The following is an 18,783-nucleotide window of genomic DNA, read 5'->3' as shown; positions in this document are numbered from 1 at the left end:
CTGCGGCAGATGAAGAGAAAGGGCTTTATGCACTACAGGTCCCTGGACAGCCAAGCAAGTGTGAGCCGGAGACTGTGCTTCAGCTCTGAAGCAGTGTATCGAGAGCCTTCGAGGAGGAGGGGAATTAGCTCAGATGGTAGAGCGCTCGCTTAGCATGCGAGAGGTAGCGGGATCGATGCCCGCATTCTCCAGCAAAACGCTTTTTCTTCATTTTCACTATTTTATTCAAAACTCACCAATCGTCTCAAATAAAGGCATGTGCTCGCTTCTGTTTTTTTTTACTATCATCCTAAAAGTCTTCCGTCCACTTTCTGCTATCCCAAAGAGTCATCCGCGCGAGGGCCGGCAACAGGCGTGATACTGTGCAACAGGCGCATTGCATGGCATTGGTGACATATTCAGGAAATTCCACTTTGATGCCACCCAGGGCTGTTAACCTTTTATTTCATTTCAATACGATGCTTCGAATAATTGGTTCAAAGTGCGCAGCCTTTGCTCTTTTATTTCGTTTTCATCGGAGCAGGTCGGAGCTGGCACAAGAGTGAGCCCTGTCTGCAGGAGCTCTGATTCCAGAAAGCATATTTTCCCTGTCTTTCTTACCACTCATCTGTGTCTCTTCGCTGACATGAGGGGTTGCTACACTCTGCAGTCTCCCGGCATTTAAAGTCTGCTACCAGCAGAGCACGTTCTGGACTTCACAGCGCCCAGCAAAGTACTAGCCTGCGCCCACCCCCTACTACCGCAAAAACCTTTTGCATGATTTGGCAGAAGTGTGAACAAAATGCCACGAACCACCCCAGATGGGACTCGAACCCACAATCCCTGGCTTAGGAGGCCAGTGCCTTATCCATTAGGCCACTGGGGCCACTCGACAGAAAAGGGGAAAGTTCTTTCTTTTCCTCTTCTCTCACTGGAGTCACAGGTACTGGCCCACTGAAAAGGGCAAGTTGGCTCACGTCCAAAGCTGCAGTGTCCCAGCACACGCGGGCAAAAGGCACCTGCTTGCACTCGGCTGGACACTTCCGCTTTATGGGACACACGATGGAAAGTGGACTCAATTCCCAGACCTAACTCTTACCTGTTTGGTATTCAAACGCTCGATTGTAAAATATGGCCAGCTGGTAAAAATGACAAAGGGCACTCCAGCGCTGGTCCTTTGGCTGCAGGCGGCGTGTCAGTGGCCTAAAACAGCAAGAAATAGCGAGAGAAATAAAGTGAGAAGCAAGCACCTTTTCAATTGGGCTCTCGGGTCTATGGGACTGGCGTGCAGCCTCTTGATCACAAGCGCAGGTCCAGCGTGAAAGGGCGTGGCAGTGGAGTCACTCTGCTATTAATACCTGGTTGGCCAATCCTCGTTGCAATGGATGGCCATCTGCAGCTTTACTTGTAGCTCCACTGAAGGTATTTTGTTTTGGGCAAAGGGGTGAGATTGTGATTTCCCCTGCGGCAGATGAAGAGAAAGGGCTTTATGCACTACAGGTCCCTGGACAGCCAAGCAAGTGTGAGCCGGAGACTGTGCTTCAGCTCTGAAGCAGTGTATAGAGAGCCTTCGAGGAGGAGGGGAATTAGCTCAGATGGTAGAGCGCTCGCTTAGCATGCGAGAGGTAGCGGGATCGATGCCCGCATTCTCCAGCAAAACGCTTTTTCTTCATTTTCACTATTTTATTCAAAACTCACCAATCGTCTCAAATAAAGGCATGTGCTCGCTTCTGTTTTTTTTTACTATCATCCTAAAAGTCTTCCGTCCACTTTCTGCTATCCCAAAGAGTCATCCGCGCGAGGGCCGGCAACAGGCGTGATACTGTGCAACAGGCGCATTGCATGGCATTGGTGACATATTCAGGAAATTCCACTTTGATGCCACCCAGGGCTGTTAACCTTTTATTTCATTTCAATACGATGCTTCGAATAATTGGTTCAAAGTGCGCAGCCTTTGCTCTTTTATTTCGTTTTCATCGGAGCAGGTCGGAGCTGGCACAAGAGTGAGCCCTGTCTGCAGGAGCTCTGATTCCAGAAAGCATATTTTCCCTGTCTTTCTTACCACTCATCTGTGTCTCTTCGCTGACATGAGGGGTTGCTACACTCTGCAGTCTCCCGGCATTTAAAGTCTGCTACCAGCAGAGCACGTTCTGGACTTCACAGCGCCCAGCAAAGTACTAGCCTGCGCCCACCCCCTACTACCGCAAAAACCTTTTGCATGATTTGGCAGAAGTGTGAACAAAATGCCACGAACCACCCCAGATGGGACTCGAACCCACAATCCCTGGCTTAGGAGGCCAGTGCCTTATCCATTAGGCCACTGGGGCCACTCGACAGAAAAGGGGAAAGTTCTTTCTTTTCCTCTTCTCTCACTGGAGTCACAGGTACTGGCCCACTGAAAAGGGCAAGTTGGCTCACGTCCAAAGCTGCAGTGTCCCAGCACACGCGGGCAAAAGGCACCTGCTTGCACTCGGCTGGACACTTCCGCTTTATGGGACACACGATGGAAAGTGGACTCAATTCCCAGACCTAACTCTTACCTGTTTGGTATTCAAACGCTCGATTGTAAAATATGGCCAGCTGGTAAAAATGACAAAGGGCACTCCAGCGCTGGTCCTTTGGCTGCAGGCGGCGTGTCAGTGGCCTAAAACAGCAAGAAATAGCGAGAGAAATAAAGTGAGAAGCAAGCACCTTTTCAATTGGGCTCTCGGGTCTATGGGACTGGCGTGCAGCCTCTTGATCACAAGCGCAGGTCCAGCGTGAAAGGGCGTGGCAGTGGAGTCACTCTGCTATTAATACCTGGTTGGCCAATCCTCGTTGCAATGGATGGCCATCTGCAGCTTTACTTGTAGCTCCACTGAAGGTATTTTGTTTTGGGCAAAGGGGTGAGATTGTGATTTCCCCTGCGGCAGATGAAGAGAAAGGGCTTTATGCACTACAGGTCCCTGGACAGCCAAGCAAGTGTGAGCCGGAGACTGTGCTTCAGCTCTGAAGCAGTGTATAGAGAGCCTTCGAGGAGGAGGGGAATTAGCTCAGATGGTAGAGCGCTCGCTTAGCATGCGAGAGGTAGCGGGATCGATGCCCGCATTCTCCAGCAAAACGCTTTTTCTTCATTTTCACTATTTTATTCAAAACTCACCAATCGTCTCAAATAAAGGCATGTGCTCGCTTCTGTTTTTTTTTACTATCATCCTAAAAGTCTTCCGTCCACTTTCTGCTATCCCAAAGAGTCATCCGCGCGAGGGCCGGCAACAGGCGTGATACTGTGCAACAGGCGCATTGCATGGCATTGGTGACATATTCAGGAAATTCCACTTTGATGCCACCCAGGGCTGTTAACCTTTTATTTCATTTCAATACGATGCTTCGAATAATTGGTTCAAAGTGCGCAGCCTTTGCTCTTTTATTTCGTTTTCATCGGAGCAGGTCGGAGCTGGCAGAAGAGTGAGCCCTGTCTGCAGGAGTTCTGATTCCAGAAAGCATATTTTCCCTGTCTTTCTTACCACTCATCTGTGTCTCTTCGCTGACATGAGGGGTTGCTACACTCTGCAGTCTCCCGGCATTTAAAGTCTGCTACCAGCAGAGCACGTTCTGGACTTCACAGCGCCCAGCAAAGTACTAGCCTGCGCCCACCCCCTACTACCGCAAAAACCTTTTGCATGCTTTGGCAGAAGTGTGAACAAAATGCCACGAACCACCCCAGATGGGACTCGAACCCACAATCCCTGGCTTAGGAGGCCAGTGCCTTATCCATTAGGCCACTGGGGCCACTCGACAGAAAAGGGGAAAGTTCTTTCTTTTCCTCTTCTCTCACTGGAGTCACAGGTACTGGCCCACTGAAAAGGGCAAGTTGGCTCACGTCCAAAGCTGCAGTGTCCCAGCACACGCGGGCAAAAGGCACCTGCTTGCACTCGGCTGGACACTTCCGCTTTATGGGACACACGATGGAAAGTGGACTCAATTCCCAGACCTAACTCTTACCTGTTTGGTATTCGAACGCTCGATTGTAAAATATGGCCAGCTGGTAAAAATGACAAAGGGCACTCCAGCGCTGGTCCTTTGGCTGCAGGCGGCGTGTCAGCGGCCTAAAACAGCAAGAAATAGCGAGAGAAATAAAGTGAGAAGCAAGCACCTTTTCAATTGGGCTCTCGGGTCTATGGGACTGGCGTGCAGCCTCTTGATCACAAGCGCAGGTCCAGCGTGAAAGGGCGTGGCAGTGGAGTCACTCTGCTATTAATACCTGGTTGGCCAATCCTCGTTGCAATGGATGGCCATCTGCAGCTTTACTTGTAGCTCCACTGAAGGTATTTTGTTTTGGGCAAAGGGATGAGATTGTGATTTCCCCTGCGGCAGATGAAGAGAAAGGGCTTTATGCACTACAGGTCCCTGGACAGCCAAGCAAGTGTGAGCCGGAGACTGTGCTTCAGCTCTGAAGCAGTGTATCGAGAGCCTTCGAGGAGGAGGGGAATTAGCTCAGATGGTAGAGCGCTCGCTTAGCATGCGAGAGGTAGCGGGATCGATGCCCGCATTCTCCAGCAAGATGCTTTTTCTTCATTTTCACTATTTTATTCAAAACTCACCAATCGTCTCAAATAAAGGCATGTGCTCGCTTCTGTTTTTTTTTACTATCATCCTAAAAGTCTTCCGTCCACTTTCTGCTATCCCAAAGAGTCATCCGCGCGAGGGCCGGCAACAGGCGTGATACTGTGCAACAGGCGCATTGCATGGCATTGGTGACATATTCAGGAAATTCCACTTTGATGCCACCCAGGGCTGTTAACCTTTTATTTCATTTCAATACGATGCTTCGAATAATTGGTTCAAAGTGCGCAGCCTTTGCTCTTTTATTTCGTTTTCATCGGAGCAGGTCGGAGCTGGCAGAAGAGTGAGCCCTGTCTGCAGGAGTTCTGATTCCAGAAAGCATATTTTCCCTGTCTTTCTTACCACTCATCTGTGTCTCTTCGCTGACATGAGGGGTTGCTACACTCTGCAGTCTCCCGGCATTTAAAGTCTGCTACCAGCAGAGCACGTTCTGGACTTCACAGCGCCCAGCAAAGTACTAGCCTGCGCCCACCCCCTACTACCGCAAAAACCTTTTGCATGCTTTGGCAGAAGTGTGAACAAAATGCCACGAACCACCCCAGATGGGACTCGAACCCACAATCCCTGGCTTAGGAGGCCAGTGCCTTATCCATTAGGCCACTGGGGCCACTCGACAGAAAAGGGGAAAGTTCTTTCTTTTCCTCTTCTCTCACTGGAGTCACAGGTACTGGCCCACTGAAAAGGGCAAGTTGGCTCACGTCCAAAGCTGCAGTGTCCCAGCACACGCGGGCAAAAGGCACCTGCTTGCACTCGGCTGGACACTTCCGCTTTATGGGACACACGATGGAAAGTGGACTCAATTCCCAGACCTAACTCTTACCTGTTTGGTATTCAAACGCTCGATTGTAAAATATGGCCAGCTGGTAAAAATGACAAAGGGCACTCCAGCGCTGGTCCTTTGGCTGCAGGCGGCGTGTCAGCGGCCTAAAACAGCAAGAAATAGCGAGAGAAATAAAGTGAGAAGCAAGCACCTTTTCAATTGGGCTCTCGGGTCTATGGGACTGGCGTGCAGCCTCTTGATCACAAGCGCAGGTCCAGCGTGAAAGGGCGTGGCAGTGGAGTCACTCTGCTATTAATACCTGGTTGGCCAATCCTCGTTGCAATGGATGGCCATCTGCAGCTTTACTTGTAGCTCCACTGAAGGTATTTTGTTTTGGGCAAAGGGGTGAGATTGTGATTTCCCCTGCGGCAGATGAAGAGAAAGGGCTTTATGCACTACAGGTCCCTGGACAGCCAAGCAAGTGTGAGCCGGAGACTGTGCTTCAGCTCTGAAGCAGTGTATCGAGAGCCTTCGAGGAGGAGGGGAATTAGCTCAGATGGTAGAGCGCTCGCTTAGCATGCGAGAGGTAGCGGGATCGATGCCCGCATTCTCCAGCAAGACGCTTTTTCTTCATTTTCACTATTTTATTCAAAACTCACCAATCGTCTCAAATAAAGGCATGTGCTCGCTTCTGTTTTTTTTTACTATCATCCTAAAAGTCTTCCGTCCACTTTCTGCTATCCCAAAGAGTCATCCGCGCGAGGGCCGGCAACAGGCGTGATACTGTGCAACAGGCGCATTGCATGGCATTGGTGACATATTCAGGAAATTCCACTTTGATGCCACCCAGGGCTGTTAACCTTTTATTTCATTTCAATACGATGCTTCGAATAATTGGTTCAAAGTGCACAGCCTTTGCTCTTTTATTTCGTTTTCATCGGAGCAGGTCGGAGCTGGCACAAGAGTGAGCCCTGTCTGCAGGAGCTCTGATTCCAGAAAGCATATTTTCCCTGTCTTTCTTACCACTCATCTGTGTCTCTTCGCTGACATGAGGGGTTGCTACACTCTGCAGTCTCCCGGCATTTAAAGTCTGCTACCAGCAGAGCACGTTCTGGACTTCACAGCGCCCAGCAAAGTACTAGCCTGCGCCCACCCCCTACTACCGCAAAAACCTTTTGCATGCTTTGGCAGAAGTGTGAACAAAATGCCACGAACCACCCCAGATGGGACTCGAACCCACAATCCCTGGCTTAGGAGGCCAGTGCCTTAACCATTAGGTCACTGGGGCCACTCGACAGAAAAGGGGAAAGTTCTTTCTTTTCCTCTTCTCTCACTGGAGTCACAGGTACTGGCCCACTGAAAAGGGCAAGTTGGCTCACGTCCAAAGCTGCAGTGTCCCAGCACACGCGGGCAAAAGGCACCTGCTTGCACTCGGCTGGACACTTCCGCTTTATGGGACACACGATGGAAAGTGGACTCAATTCCCAGACCTAACTCTTACCTGTTTGGTATTCAAACGCTCGATTGTAAAATATGGCCAGCTGGTAAAAATGACAAAGGGCACTCCAGCGCTGGTCCTTTGGCTGCAGGCGGCGTGTCAGCGGCCTAAAACAGCAAGAAATAGCGAGAGAAATAAAGTGAGAAGCAAGCACCTTTTCAATTGGGCTCTCGGGTCTATGGGACTGGCGTGCAGCCTCTTGATCACAAGCGCAGGTCCAGCGTGAAAGGGCGTGGCAGTGGAGTCACTCTGCTATTAATACCTGGTTGGCCAATCCTCGTTGCAATGGATGGCCATCTGCAGCTTTACTTGTAGCTCCACTGAAGGTATTTTGTTTTGGGCAAAGGGGTGAGATTGTGATTTCCCCTGCGGCAGATGAAGAGAAAGGGCTTTATGCACTACAGGTCCCTGGACAGCCAAGCAAGTGTGAGCCGGAGACTGTGCTTCAGCTCTGAAGCAGTGTATCGAGAGCCTTCGAGGAGGAGGGGAATTAGCTCAGATGGTAGAGCGCTCGCTTAGCATGCGAGAGGTAGCGGGATCGATGCCCGCATTCTCCAGCAAAACGCTTTTTCTTCATTTTCACTATTTTATTCAAAACTCACCAATCGTCTCAAATAAAGGCATGTGCTCGCTTCTGTTTTTTTTTACTATCATCCTAAAAGTCTTCCGTCCACTTTCTGCTATCCCAAAGAGTCATCCGCGCGAGGGCCGGCAACAGGCGTGATACTGTGCAACAGGCGCATTGCATGGCATTGGTGACATATTCAGGAAATTCCACTTTGATGCCACCCAGGGCTGTTAACCTTTTATTTCATTTCAATACGATGCTTCGAATAATTGGTTCAAAGTGCGCAGCCTTTGCTCTTTTATTTCGTTTTCATCGGAGCAGGTCGGAGCTGGCAGAAGAGTGAGCCCTGTCTGCAGGAGCTCTGATTCCAGAAAGCATATTTTCCCTGTCTTTCTTACCACTCATCTGCGTCTCTTCGCTGACATGAGGGGTTGCTACACTCTGCAGTCTCCCGGCATTTAAAGTCTGCTACCAGCAGAGCACGTTCTGGACTTCACAGCGCCCAGCAAAGTACTAGCCTGCGCCCACCCCCTACTACCGCAAAAACCTTTTGCATGCTTTGGCAGAAGTGTGAACAAAATGCCACGGACCACCCCAGATGGGACTCGAACCCACAATCCCTGGCTTAGGAGGCCAGTGCCTTATCCATTAGGCCACTGGGGCCACTCGACAGAGAAGGGGAAAGTTCTTTCTTTTCCTCTTCTCTCACTGGAGTCACAGGTACTGGCCCACTGAAAAGGGCAAGTTGGCTCACGTCCAAAGCTGCAGTGTCCCAGCACACGCGGGCAAAAGGCACCTGCTTGCACTCGGCTGGACACTTCCGCTTTATGGGACACACGATGGAAAGTGGACTCAATTCCCAGACCTAACTCTTACCTGTTTGGTATTCTGATGCTCGATTGTAAAATATGGCCAGCTGGTAAAAATGACAAAGGGCACTCCAGCGCTGGTCCTTTGGCTGCAGGCGGCGTGTCAGCTGCCTAAAACAGCAAGAAATAGCGAGAGAAATAAAGTGAGAAGCAAGCACCTTTTCAATTGGGCTCTCGGGTCTATGGGACTGGCGTGCAGCCTCTTGATCACAAGCGCAGGTCCAGCGTGAAAGGGCGTGGGAGTGGAGTCACTCTGCTATTAATACCTGGTTGGCCAATCCTCGTTGCAATGGATGGCCATCTGCAGCTTTACTTGTAGCTCCACTGAAGGTATTTTGTTTTGGGCAAAGGGGTGAGATTGTGATTTCCCCTGCGGCAGATGAAGAGAAAGGGCTTTATGCACTACAGGTCCCTGGACAGCCAAGCAAGTGTGAGCCGGAGACTGTGCTTCAGCTCTGAAGCAGTGTATCGAGAGCCTTCGAGGAGGAGGGGAATTAGCTCAGATGGTAGAGCGCTCGCTTAGCATGCGAGAGGTAGCGGGATCGATGCCCGCATTCTCCAGCAAGACGCTTTTTCTTCATTTTCACTATTTTATTCAAAACTCACCAATCGTCGCAAATAAAGTCATGTGCTCGCTTCTGTTTTTTTTACTATCATCCTAAAAGTCTTCCGTCCACTTTCTGCTATCCCAAAGAGTCATCCGCGCGAGGGCCGGCAACAGGCGTGATACTGTGCAACAGTCGCATTGCATGGCATTGGTGACATATTCAGGAAATTCCACTTTGATGCCACCCAGGGCTGTTAACCTTTTATTTCATTTCAATACGATGCTTCGAATAATTGGTTCAAAGTGCGCAGCCTTTGCTCTTTTATTTCGTTTTCATCGGAGCAGGTCGGAGCTGGCAGAAGAGTGAGCCCTGTCTGCAGGAGCTCTGATTCCAGAAAGCATATTTTCCCTGTCTTTCTTACCACTCATCTGCGTCTCTTCGCTGACATGAGGGGTTGCTACACTCTGCAGTCTCCCGGCATTTAAAGTCTGCTACCAGCAGAGCACGTTCTGGACTTCACAGCGCCCAGCAAAGTACTAGCCTGCGCCCACCCCCTACTACCGCAAAAACCTTTTGCATGCTTTGGCAGAAGTGTGAACAAAATGCCACGAACCACCCCAGATGGGACTCGAACCCACAATCCCTGGCTTAGGAGGCCAGTGCCTTATCCATTAGGCCACTGGGGCCACTCGACAGAAAAGGGGAAAGTTCTTTCTTTTCCTCTTCTCTCACTGGAGTCACAGGTACTGACCCACTGAAAAGGGCAAGTTGGCTCACGTCCAAAGCTGCAGTGTCCCAGCACACGCGGGCAAAAGGCACCTGCTTGCACTCGGCTGGACACTTCCGCTTTATGGGACACACGATGGAAAGTGGACTCAATTCCCAGACCTAACTCTTACCTGTTTGGTATTCTGACGCTCGATTGTAAAATATGGCCAGCTGGTAAAAATGACAAAGGGCACTCCAGCGCTGGTCCTTTGGCTGCAGGCGGCGTGTCAGCGGCCTAAAACAGCAAGAAATAGCGAGAGAAATAAAGTGAGAAGCAAGCACCTTTTCAATTGGGCTCTCGGGTCTATGGGACTGGCGTGCAGCCTCTTGATCACAAGCGCAGGTCCAGCGTGAAAGGGCGTGGCAGTGGAGTCACTCTGCTATTAATACCTGGTTGGCCAATCCTCATTGCAATGGATGGCCATCTGCAGCTTTACTTGTAGCTCCACTGAAGGTATTTTGTTTTGGGCAAAGGGGTGAGATTGTGATTTCCCCTGCGGCAGATGAAGAGAAAGGGCTTTATGCACTACAGGTCCCTGGACAGCCAAGCAAGTGTGAGCCGGAGACTGTGCTTCAGCTCTGAAGCAGTGTATCGAGAGCCTTCGAGGAGGAGGGGAATTAGCTCAGATGGTAGAGCGCTCGCTTAGCATGCGAGAGGTAGCGGGATCGATGCCCGCATTCTCCAGCAAGACGCTTTTTCTTCATTTTCACTATTTTATTCAAAACTCACCAATCGTCTCAAATAAAGGCATGTGCTCGCTTCTGTTTTTTTTTACTATCATCCTAAAAGTCTTCCGTCCACTTTCTGCTATCCCAAAGAGTCATCCGCGCGAGGGCCGGCAACAGGCGTGATACTGTGCAACAGGCGCATTGCATGGCATTGGTGACATATTCAGGAAATTCCACTTTGATGCCACCCAGGGCTGTTAACCTTTTATTTCATTTCAATACGATGCTTCGAATAATTGGTTCAAAGTGCGCAGCCTTTGCTCTTTTATTTCGTTTTCATCGGAGCAGGTCGGAGCTGGCACAAGAGTGAGCCCTGTCTGCAGGAGCTCTGATTCCAGAAAGCATATTTTCCCTGTCTTTCTTACCACTCATCTGTGTCTCTTCGCTGACATGAGGGGTTGCTACACTCTGCAGTCTCCCGGCATTTAAAGTCTGCTACCAGCAGAGCACGTTCTGGACTTCACAGCGCCCAGCAAAGTACTAGCCTGCGCCCACCCCCTACTACCGCAAAAACCTTTTGCATGCTTTGGCAGAAGTGTGAACAAAATGCCACGAACCACCCCAGATGGGACTCGAACCCACAATCCCTGGCTTAGGAGGCCAGTGCCTTATCCATTAGGCCACTGGGGCCACTCGACAGAAAAGGGGAAAGTTCTTTCTTTTCCTCTTCTCTCACTGGAGTCACAGGTACTGGCCCACTGAAAAGGGCAAGTTGGCTCACGTCCAAAGCTGCAGTGTCCCAGCACACGCGGGCAAAAGGCACCTGCTTGCACTCGGCTGGACACTTCCGCTTTATGGGACACACGATGGAAAGTGGACTCAATTCCCAGACCTAACTCTTACCTGTTTGGTATTCAAACGCTCGATTGTAAAATATGGCCAGCTGGTAAAAATGACAAAGGGCACTCCAGCGCTGGTCCTTTGGCTGCAGGCGGCGTGTCAGCGGCCTAAAACAGCAAGAAATAGCGAGAGAAATAAAGTGAGAAGCAAGCACCTTTTCAATTGGGCTCTCGGGTCTATGGGACTGGCGTGCAGCCTCTTGATCACAAGCGCAGGTCCAGCGTGAAAGGGCGTGGCAGTGGAGTCACTCTGCTATTAATACCTGGTTGGCCAATCCTCGTTGCAATGGATGGCCATCTGCAGCTTTACTTGTAGCTCCACTGAAGGTATTTTGTTTTGGGCAAAGGGGTGAGATTGTGATTTCCCCTGCGGCAGATGAAGAGAAAGGGCTTTATGCACTACAGGTCCCTGGACAGCCAAGCAAGTGTGAGCCGGAGACTGTGCTTCAGCTCTGAAGCAGTGTATCAAGAGCCTTCGAGGAGGAGGGGAATTAGCTCAGATGGTAGAGCGCTCGCTTAGCATGCGAGAGGTAGCGGGATCGATGCCCGCATTCTCCAGCAAGACGCTTTTTCTTCATTTTCACTATTTTATTCAAAACTCACCAATCGTCTCAAATAAAGGCATGTGCTCGCTTCTGTTTTTTTTTACTATCATCCTAAAAGTCTTCCGTCCACTTTCTGCTATCCCAAAGAGTCATCCGCGTGAGGGCCGGCAACAGGCGTGATACTGTGCAACAGGCGCATTGCATGGCATTGGTGACATATTCAGGAAATTCCACTTTGATGCCACCCAGGGCTGTTAACCTTTTATTTCATTTCAATACGATGCTTCGAATAATTGGTTCAAAGTGCGCAGCCTTTGCTCTTTTATTTCGTTTTCATCGGAGCAGGTCGGAGCTGGCACAAGAGTGAGCCCTGTCTGCAGGAGCTCTGATTCCAGAAAGCATATTTTCCCTGTCTTTCTTACCACTCATCTGTGTCTCTTCGCTGACATGAGGGGTTGCTACACTCTGCAGTCTCCCGGCATTTAAAGTCTGCTACCAGCAGAGCACGTTCTGGACTTCACAGCGCCCAGCAAAGTACTAGCCTGCGCCCACCCCCTACTACCGCAAAAACCTTTTGCATGCTTTGGCAGAAGTGTGAACAAAATGCCACGAACCACCCCAGATGGGACTCGAACCCACAATCCCTGGCTTAGGAGGCCAGTGCCTTATCCATTAGGCCACTGGGGCCACTCGACAGAAAAGGGGAAAGTTCTTTCTTTTCCTCTTCTCTCACTGGAGTCACAGGTACTGGCCCACTGAAAAGGGCAAGTTGGCTCACGTCCAAAGCTGCAGTGTCCCAGCACACGCGGGCAAAAGGCACCTGCTTGCACTCGGCTGGACACTTCCGCTTTATGGGACACACGATGGAAAGTGGACTCAATTCCCAGACCTAACTCTTACCTGTTTGGTATTCTGACGCTCGATTGTAAAATATGGCCAGCTGGTAAAAATGACAAAGGGCACTCCAGCGCTGGTCCTTTGGCTGCAGGCGGCGTGTCAGCGGCCTAAAACAGCAAGAAATAGCGAGAGAAATAAAGTGAGAAGCAAGCACCTTTTCAATTGGGCTCTCGGGTCTATGGGACTGGCGTGCAGCCTCTTGATCACAAGCGCAGGTCCAGCGTGAAAGGGCGTGGGAGTGGAGTCACTCTGCTATTAATACCTGGTTGGCCAATCCTCATTGCAATGGATGGCCATCTGCAGCTTTACTTGTAGCTCCACTGAAGGTATTTTGTTTTGGGCAAAGGGGTGAGATTGTGATTTCCCCTGCGGCAGATGAAGAGAAAGGGCTTTATGCACTACAGGTCCCTGGACAGCCAAGCAAGTGTGAGCTGGAGACTGTGCTTCAGCTCTGAAGCAGTGTATCGAGAGCCTTCGAGGAGGAGGGGAATTAGCTCAGATGGTAGAGCGCTCGCTTAGCATGCGAGAGGTAGCGGGATCGATGCCCGCATTCTCCAGCAAGACGCTTTTTCTTCATTTTCACTATTTTATTCAAAACTCACCAATCGTCGCAAATAAAGTCATGTGCTCGCTTCTGTTTTTTTTACTATCATCCTAAAAGTCTTCCGTCCACTTTCTGCTATCCCAAAGAGTCATCCGCGCGAGGGCCGGCAACAGGCGTGATACTGTGCAACAGTCGCATTGCATGGCATTGGTGACATATTCAGGAAATTCCACTTTGATGCCACCCAGGGCTGTTAACCTTTTATTTCATTTCAATACGATGCTTCGAATAATTGGTTCAAAGTGCGCAGCCTTTGCTCTTTTATTTCGTTTTCATCGGAGCAGGTCGGAGCTGGCAGAAGAGTGAGCCCTGTCTGCAGGAGTTCTGATTCCAGAAAGCATATTTTCCCTGTCTTTCTTACCACTCATCTGTGTCTCTTCGCTGACATGAGGGGTTGCTACACTCTGCAGTCTCCCGGCATTTAAAGTCTGCTACCAGCAGAGCACGTTCTGGACTTCACAGCGCCCAGCAAAGTACTAGCCTGCGCCCACCCCCTACTACCGCAAAAACCTTTTGCATGCTTTGGCAGAAGTGTGAACAAAATGCCACGAACCACCCCAGATGGGACTCGAACCCACAATCCCTGGCTTAGGAGGCCAGTGCCTTATCCATTAGGCCACTGGGGCCACTCGACAGAGAAGGGGAAAGTTCTTTCTTTTCCTCTTCTCTCACTGGAGTCACAGGTACTGACCCACTGAAAAGGGCAAGTTGGCTCACGTCCAAAGCTGCAGTGTCCCAGCACACGCGGGCAAAAGGCACCTGCTTGCACTCGGCTGGACACTTCCGCTTTATGGGACACACGATGGAAAGTGGACTCAATTCCCAGACATAACTCTTACCTGTTTGGTATTCTGACGCTCGATTGTAAAATATGGCCAGCTGGTAAAAATGACAAAGGGCACTCCAGCGCTGGTCCTTTGGCTGCAGGCGGCGTGTCAGCGGCCTAAAACAGCAAGAAATAGCGAGAGAAATAAAGTGAGAAGCAAGCACCTTTTCAATTGGGCTCTCGGGTCTATGGGACTGGCGTGCAGCCTCTTGATCACAAGCGCAGGTCCAGCGTGAAAGGGCGTGGCAGTGGAGTCACTCTGCTATTAATACCTGGTTGGCCAATCCTCGTTGCAATGGATGGCCATCTGCAGCTTTACTTGTAGCTCCACTGAAGGTATTTTGTTTTGGGCAAAGGGGTGAGATTGTGATTTCCCCTGCGGCAGATGAAGAGAAAGGGCTTTATGCACTACAGGTCCCTGGACAGCCAAGCAAGTGTGAGCCGGAGACTGTGCTTCAGCTCTGAAGCAGTGTATCGAGAGCCTTCGAGGAGGAGGGGAATTAGCTCAGATGGTAGAGCGCTCGCTTAGCATGCGAGAGGTAGCGGGATCGATGCCCGCATTCTCCAGCAAGACGCTTTTTCTTCATTTTCACTATTTTATTCAAAACTCACCAATCGTCTCAAATAAAGGCATGTGCTCGCTTCTGTTTTTTTTTACTATCATCCTAAAAGTCTTCCGTCCACTTTCTGCTATCCCAAAGAGTCATCCGCGCGAGGGCCGGCAACAGGCGTGATACTGTGCAACAGGCGCATTGCATGGCATTGGTGACATATTCAGGAAATTCCACTTTGATGCCACCCAGGGCTGTTAACCTTTTATTTCATTTCAATACGATGCTTCGAATAATTGGTTCAAAGTGCCCAGCCTTTGCTCTTTTATTTCGTTTTCATCGGAGCAGGTCGGAGCTGGCAGAAGAGTGAGCCCTGTCTGCAGGAGTTCTGATTCCAGAAAGCATATTTTCCCTGTCTTTCTTACCACTCATCTGTGTCTCTTCGCTGACATGAGGGGTTGCTACACTCTGCAGTCTCCCGGCATTTAAAGTCTGCTACCAGCAGAGCACGTTCTGGACTTCACAGCGCCCAGCAAAGTACTAGCCTGCGCCCACCCCCTACTACCGCAAAAACCTTTTGCATGCTTTGGCAGAAGTGTGAACAAAATGCCACGAACCACCCCAGATGGGACTCGAACCCACAATCCCTGGCTTAGGAGGCCAGTGCCTTATCCATTAGGCCACTGGGGCCACTCGACAGAAAAGGGGAAAGTTCTTTCTTTTCCTCTTCTCTCACTGGAGTCACAGGTACTGGCCCACTGAAAAGGGCAAGTTGGCTCACGTCCAAAGCTGCAGTGTCCCAGCACACGCGGGCAAAAGGCACCTGCTTGCACTCGGCTGGACACTTCCACTTTATGGGACACACGATGGAAAGTGGACTCAATTCCCAGACCTAACTCTTACCTGTTTGGTATTCTGACGCTCGATTGTAAAATATGGCCAGCTGGTAAAAATGACAAAGGGCACTCCAGCGCTGGTCCTTTGGCTGCAGGCGGCGTGTCAGCGGCCTAAAACAGCAAGAAATAGCGAGAGAAATAAAGTGAGAAGCAAGCACCTTTTCAATTGGGCTCTCGGGTCTATGGGACTGGCGTGCAGCCTCTTGATCACAAGCGCAGGTCCAGCGTGAAAGGGCGCGGGAGTGGAGTCACTCTGCTATTAATACCTGGTTGGCCAATCCTCATTGCAATGGATGGCCATCTGCAGCTTTACTTGTAGCTCCACTGAAGGTATTTTGTTTTGGGCAAAGGGGTGAGATTGTGATTTCCCCTGCGGCAGATGAAGAGAAAGGGCTTTATGCACTACAGGTCCCTGGACAGCCAAGCAAGTGTGAGCCGGAGACTGTGCTTCAGCTCTGAAGCAGTGTATCGAGAGCCTTCGAGGAGGAGGGGAATTAGCTCAGATGGTAGAGCGTTCGCTTAGCATGCGAGAGGTAGCGGGATCGATGCCCGCATTCTCCAGCAAGACGCTTTTTCTTCATTTTCACTATTTTATTCAAAACTCGCCAATCGTCGCAAATAAAGTCATGTGCTCGCTTCTGTTTTTTTTACTATCATCCTAAAAGTCTTCCGTCCACTTTCTGCTATCCCAAAGAGTCATCCGCGCGAGGGCCGGCAACAGGCGTGATACTGTGCAACAGGCGCATTGCATGGCATTGGTGACATATTCAGGAAATTCCACTTTGATGCCACCCAGGGCTGTTAACCTTTTATTTCATTTCAATACGATGCTTCGAATAATTGGTTCAAAGTGCGCAGCCTTTGCTCTTTTATTTCGTTTTCATCGGAGCAGGTCGGAGCTGGCAGAAGAGTGAGCCCTGTCTGCAGGAGCTCTGATTCCAGAAAGCATATTTTCCCTGTCTTTCTTACCACTCATCTGTGTCTCTTCGCTGACATGAGGGGTTGCTACACTCTGCAGTCTCCCAGCATTTAAAGTCTGCTACCAGCAGAGCACGTTCTGGACTTCACAGCGCCCAGCAAAGTACTAGCCTGCGCCCTCCCCCTACTACCGCAAAAACCTTTTGCATAAGTGTGAACAAAATGCCACGAACCACCCCAGAGGGGACTCGAACCCACAATCCCTGGCTTAGGAGGCCAGTGCCTTATCCATTAGGCCACTGGGGCCACTCGACAGAGAAGGGGAAAGTTCTTTCTTTTCCTCTTCTCTCACTGGAGTCACAGGTACTGGCCCACTGAAAAGAGCAAGTTGGCTCACGTCCAAAGCTGCAGTGTCCCAGCACACGCGGGCAAAAGGCACCTGCTTGCACTCGGCTGGACACTTCCGCTTTATGGGACACACGATGGAAAGTGGACTCAATTCCCAGACCTAACTCTTACCTGTTTGGTATTCTGACGCTCGATTGTAAAATATGGCCAGCTGGTAAAAATGACAAAGGGCACTCCAGCGCTGGTCCTTTGGCTGCAGGCGGCGTGTCAGCGGCCTAAAACAGCAAGAAATAGAGAGAGAAATAAAGTGAGAAGCAAGCACCTTTTCAATTGGGCTCTCGGGACTATGGGACTGGCGTGCAGCCTCTTGATCACAAGCGCAGGTCCAGCGTGAAAGGGCGTGGCAGTGGAGTCACTCTGCTATTAATACCTGGTTGGCCAATCCTCATTGCAATGGATGGCCATCTGCAGCTTTACTTGTAGCTCCACTGAAGGTATTTTGTTTTGGGCAAAGGGGTGAGATTGTGATTTCCTCTGCGGCAGATGAAGAGAAAGGGCTTTATGCACTACAGGTCCCTGGACAGCCAAGCAAGTGTGAGCCGGAGACTGTGCTTCAGCTCTGAAGCAGTATATCGAGAGCCTTCGAGGAGGAGGGGAATTAGCTCAGATGGTAGAGCGCTCGCTTAGCATGCGAGAGGTAGCGGGATCGATGCCCGCATTCTCCAGCAAGACGCTTTTTCTTCATTTTCACTATTTTATTCAAAACTCACCAATCGTCGCAAATAAAGTCATGTGCTCGCTTCTGTTTTTTTTACTATCATCCTAAAAGTCTTCCGTCCACTTTCTGCTATCCCAAAGAGTCATCCGCGCGAGGGCCGGCAACAGGCGTGATACTGTGCAACAGGCGCATTGCATGGCATTGGTGACATATTCAGGAAATTCCACTTTGATGCCACCCAGGGCTGTTAACCTTTTATTTCATTTCAATACGATGCTTCGAATAATTGGTTCAAAGTGCGCAGCCTTTGCTCTTTTATTTCGTTTTCATCGGAGCAGGTCGGAGCTGGCAGAAGAGTGAGCCCTGTCTGCAGGAGCTCTGATTCCAGAAAGCATATTTTCCCTGTCTTTCTTACCACTCATCTGTGTCTCTTCGCTGACATGAGGGGTTGCTACACTCTGCAGTCTCCCGGCATTTAAAGTCTGCTACCAGCAGAGCACGTTCTGGACTTCACAGCGCCCAGCAAAGTACTAGCCTGCGCCCACCCCCTACTACCGCAAAAACCTTTTGCATGCTTTGGCAGAAAGGGCGTGGGAGTGGAGTCACTCTGCTATTAATACCTGGTTGGCCAATCCTCGTTGCAATGGATGGCCATCTGCAGCTTTACTTGTAGCTCCACTGAAGGTATTTTGTTTTGGGCAAAGGGGTGAGATTGTGATTTCCCCTGCGGCAGATGAAGAGAAAGGGCTTTATGCACTACAGGTCCCTGGACAGCCAAGCAAGTGTGAGCCGGAGACTGTGCTTCAGCTCTGAAGCAGTGTATCGAGAGCCTTCGAGGAGGAGGGGAATTAGCTCAGATGGTAGAGCGCTCGCTTAGCATGCGAGAGGTAGCGGGATCGATGCCCGCATTCTCCAGCAAGACGCTTTTTCTTCATTTTCACTATTTTATTCAAAACTCACCAATCATCTCAAATAAAGGCATGTGCTCGCTTCTGTTTTTTTTACTATCATCCTAAAAGTCTTCCGTCCACTTTCTGCTATCCCAAAGAGTCATCCGCGCGAGGGCCGGCAACAGGCGTGATACTGTGCAACAGGCGCATTGCATGGCATTGGTGACATATTCAGGAAATTCCACTTTGATGCCACCCAGGGCTGTTAACCTTTTATTTCATTTCAATACGATGCTTCGAATAATTGGTTCAAAGTGCGCAGCCTTTGCTCTTTTATTTCGTTTTCATCGGAGCAGGTCGGAGCTGGCAGAAGAGTGAGCCCTGTCTGCAGGAGCTCTGATTCCAGAAAGCATATTTTCCCTGTCTTTCT

At 50.2% G+C, this 18,783-nt stretch overlaps 26 non-coding genes across 26 annotated transcripts; 14 read left to right on the top strand and 12 right to left on the bottom strand.

Annotated features, from left to right (window-relative positions):
- Positions 1 to 118: 118 nt before the first annotated feature.
- Positions 119 to 191, top strand: TRNAA-AGC (transfer RNA alanine (anticodon AGC)). Its single transcript has one exon. It is a non-coding gene; the product is annotated as a tRNA-Ala (tRNA).
- Positions 192 to 792: 601 nt separating this feature from the next.
- TRNAR-CCU (transfer RNA arginine (anticodon CCU)) lies at positions 793 to 865 on the bottom strand. The gene has a single exon. It is a non-coding gene; the product is annotated as a tRNA-Arg (tRNA).
- Positions 866 to 1,559: 694 nt separating this feature from the next.
- Positions 1,560 to 1,632, top strand: TRNAA-AGC (transfer RNA alanine (anticodon AGC)). Its single transcript has one exon. It is a non-coding gene; the product is annotated as a tRNA-Ala (tRNA).
- Positions 1,633 to 2,233: 601 nt separating this feature from the next.
- TRNAR-CCU (transfer RNA arginine (anticodon CCU)) lies at positions 2,234 to 2,306 on the bottom strand. Its single transcript has one exon. It is a non-coding gene; the product is annotated as a tRNA-Arg (tRNA).
- Positions 2,307 to 3,000: 694 nt separating this feature from the next.
- TRNAA-AGC (transfer RNA alanine (anticodon AGC)) lies at positions 3,001 to 3,073 on the top strand. The gene has a single exon. It is a non-coding gene; the product is annotated as a tRNA-Ala (tRNA).
- A 601-nt stretch (positions 3,074 to 3,674) lies between these two features.
- Positions 3,675 to 3,747, bottom strand: TRNAR-CCU (transfer RNA arginine (anticodon CCU)). Its single transcript has one exon. It is a non-coding gene; the product is annotated as a tRNA-Arg (tRNA).
- Positions 3,748 to 4,441: 694 nt separating this feature from the next.
- On the top strand, positions 4,442 to 4,514 carry TRNAA-AGC (transfer RNA alanine (anticodon AGC)). Its single transcript has one exon. It is a non-coding gene; the product is annotated as a tRNA-Ala (tRNA).
- A 601-nt stretch (positions 4,515 to 5,115) lies between these two features.
- On the bottom strand, positions 5,116 to 5,188 carry TRNAR-CCU (transfer RNA arginine (anticodon CCU)). The gene has a single exon. It is a non-coding gene; the product is annotated as a tRNA-Arg (tRNA).
- A 694-nt stretch (positions 5,189 to 5,882) lies between these two features.
- Positions 5,883 to 5,955, top strand: TRNAA-AGC (transfer RNA alanine (anticodon AGC)). The gene has a single exon. It is a non-coding gene; the product is annotated as a tRNA-Ala (tRNA).
- A 601-nt stretch (positions 5,956 to 6,556) lies between these two features.
- On the bottom strand, positions 6,557 to 6,629 carry TRNAR-CCU (transfer RNA arginine (anticodon CCU)). The gene has a single exon. It is a non-coding gene; the product is annotated as a tRNA-Arg (tRNA).
- A 694-nt stretch (positions 6,630 to 7,323) lies between these two features.
- On the top strand, positions 7,324 to 7,396 carry TRNAA-AGC (transfer RNA alanine (anticodon AGC)). The gene has a single exon. It is a non-coding gene; the product is annotated as a tRNA-Ala (tRNA).
- A 601-nt stretch (positions 7,397 to 7,997) lies between these two features.
- On the bottom strand, positions 7,998 to 8,070 carry TRNAR-CCU (transfer RNA arginine (anticodon CCU)). The gene has a single exon. It is a non-coding gene; the product is annotated as a tRNA-Arg (tRNA).
- A 694-nt stretch (positions 8,071 to 8,764) lies between these two features.
- On the top strand, positions 8,765 to 8,837 carry TRNAA-AGC (transfer RNA alanine (anticodon AGC)). The gene has a single exon. It is a non-coding gene; the product is annotated as a tRNA-Ala (tRNA).
- Positions 8,838 to 9,437: 600 nt separating this feature from the next.
- On the bottom strand, positions 9,438 to 9,510 carry TRNAR-CCU (transfer RNA arginine (anticodon CCU)). Its single transcript has one exon. It is a non-coding gene; the product is annotated as a tRNA-Arg (tRNA).
- A 694-nt stretch (positions 9,511 to 10,204) lies between these two features.
- On the top strand, positions 10,205 to 10,277 carry TRNAA-AGC (transfer RNA alanine (anticodon AGC)). The gene has a single exon. It is a non-coding gene; the product is annotated as a tRNA-Ala (tRNA).
- A 601-nt stretch (positions 10,278 to 10,878) lies between these two features.
- TRNAR-CCU (transfer RNA arginine (anticodon CCU)) lies at positions 10,879 to 10,951 on the bottom strand. Its single transcript has one exon. It is a non-coding gene; the product is annotated as a tRNA-Arg (tRNA).
- A 694-nt stretch (positions 10,952 to 11,645) lies between these two features.
- Positions 11,646 to 11,718, top strand: TRNAA-AGC (transfer RNA alanine (anticodon AGC)). The gene has a single exon. It is a non-coding gene; the product is annotated as a tRNA-Ala (tRNA).
- Positions 11,719 to 12,319: 601 nt separating this feature from the next.
- On the bottom strand, positions 12,320 to 12,392 carry TRNAR-CCU (transfer RNA arginine (anticodon CCU)). The gene has a single exon. It is a non-coding gene; the product is annotated as a tRNA-Arg (tRNA).
- A 694-nt stretch (positions 12,393 to 13,086) lies between these two features.
- Positions 13,087 to 13,159, top strand: TRNAA-AGC (transfer RNA alanine (anticodon AGC)). The gene has a single exon. It is a non-coding gene; the product is annotated as a tRNA-Ala (tRNA).
- Positions 13,160 to 13,759: 600 nt separating this feature from the next.
- Positions 13,760 to 13,832, bottom strand: TRNAR-CCU (transfer RNA arginine (anticodon CCU)). Its single transcript has one exon. It is a non-coding gene; the product is annotated as a tRNA-Arg (tRNA).
- A 694-nt stretch (positions 13,833 to 14,526) lies between these two features.
- On the top strand, positions 14,527 to 14,599 carry TRNAA-AGC (transfer RNA alanine (anticodon AGC)). Its single transcript has one exon. It is a non-coding gene; the product is annotated as a tRNA-Ala (tRNA).
- Positions 14,600 to 15,200: 601 nt separating this feature from the next.
- TRNAR-CCU (transfer RNA arginine (anticodon CCU)) lies at positions 15,201 to 15,273 on the bottom strand. Its single transcript has one exon. It is a non-coding gene; the product is annotated as a tRNA-Arg (tRNA).
- Positions 15,274 to 15,967: 694 nt separating this feature from the next.
- TRNAA-AGC (transfer RNA alanine (anticodon AGC)) lies at positions 15,968 to 16,040 on the top strand. Its single transcript has one exon. It is a non-coding gene; the product is annotated as a tRNA-Ala (tRNA).
- Positions 16,041 to 16,630: 590 nt separating this feature from the next.
- On the bottom strand, positions 16,631 to 16,703 carry TRNAR-CCU (transfer RNA arginine (anticodon CCU)). Its single transcript has one exon. It is a non-coding gene; the product is annotated as a tRNA-Arg (tRNA).
- Positions 16,704 to 17,397: 694 nt separating this feature from the next.
- Positions 17,398 to 17,470, top strand: TRNAA-AGC (transfer RNA alanine (anticodon AGC)). The gene has a single exon. It is a non-coding gene; the product is annotated as a tRNA-Ala (tRNA).
- An 835-nt stretch (positions 17,471 to 18,305) lies between these two features.
- TRNAA-AGC (transfer RNA alanine (anticodon AGC)) lies at positions 18,306 to 18,378 on the top strand. The gene has a single exon. It is a non-coding gene; the product is annotated as a tRNA-Ala (tRNA).
- Positions 18,379 to 18,783: the final 405 nt, after the last annotated feature.

This window comes from Ambystoma mexicanum, chromosome 5q, assembly GCF_040938575.1.
Source record: "Ambystoma mexicanum isolate Mex_15411 chromosome 5q, UKY_AmexF1_1, whole genome shotgun sequence".
Lineage (NCBI taxonomy): Eukaryota > Metazoa > Chordata > Amphibia > Caudata > Ambystomatidae > Ambystoma > Ambystoma mexicanum.
Note: the sequence above shows the minus strand (reverse complement) of the source record. Positions and strands in the feature narration are given on the sequence as shown.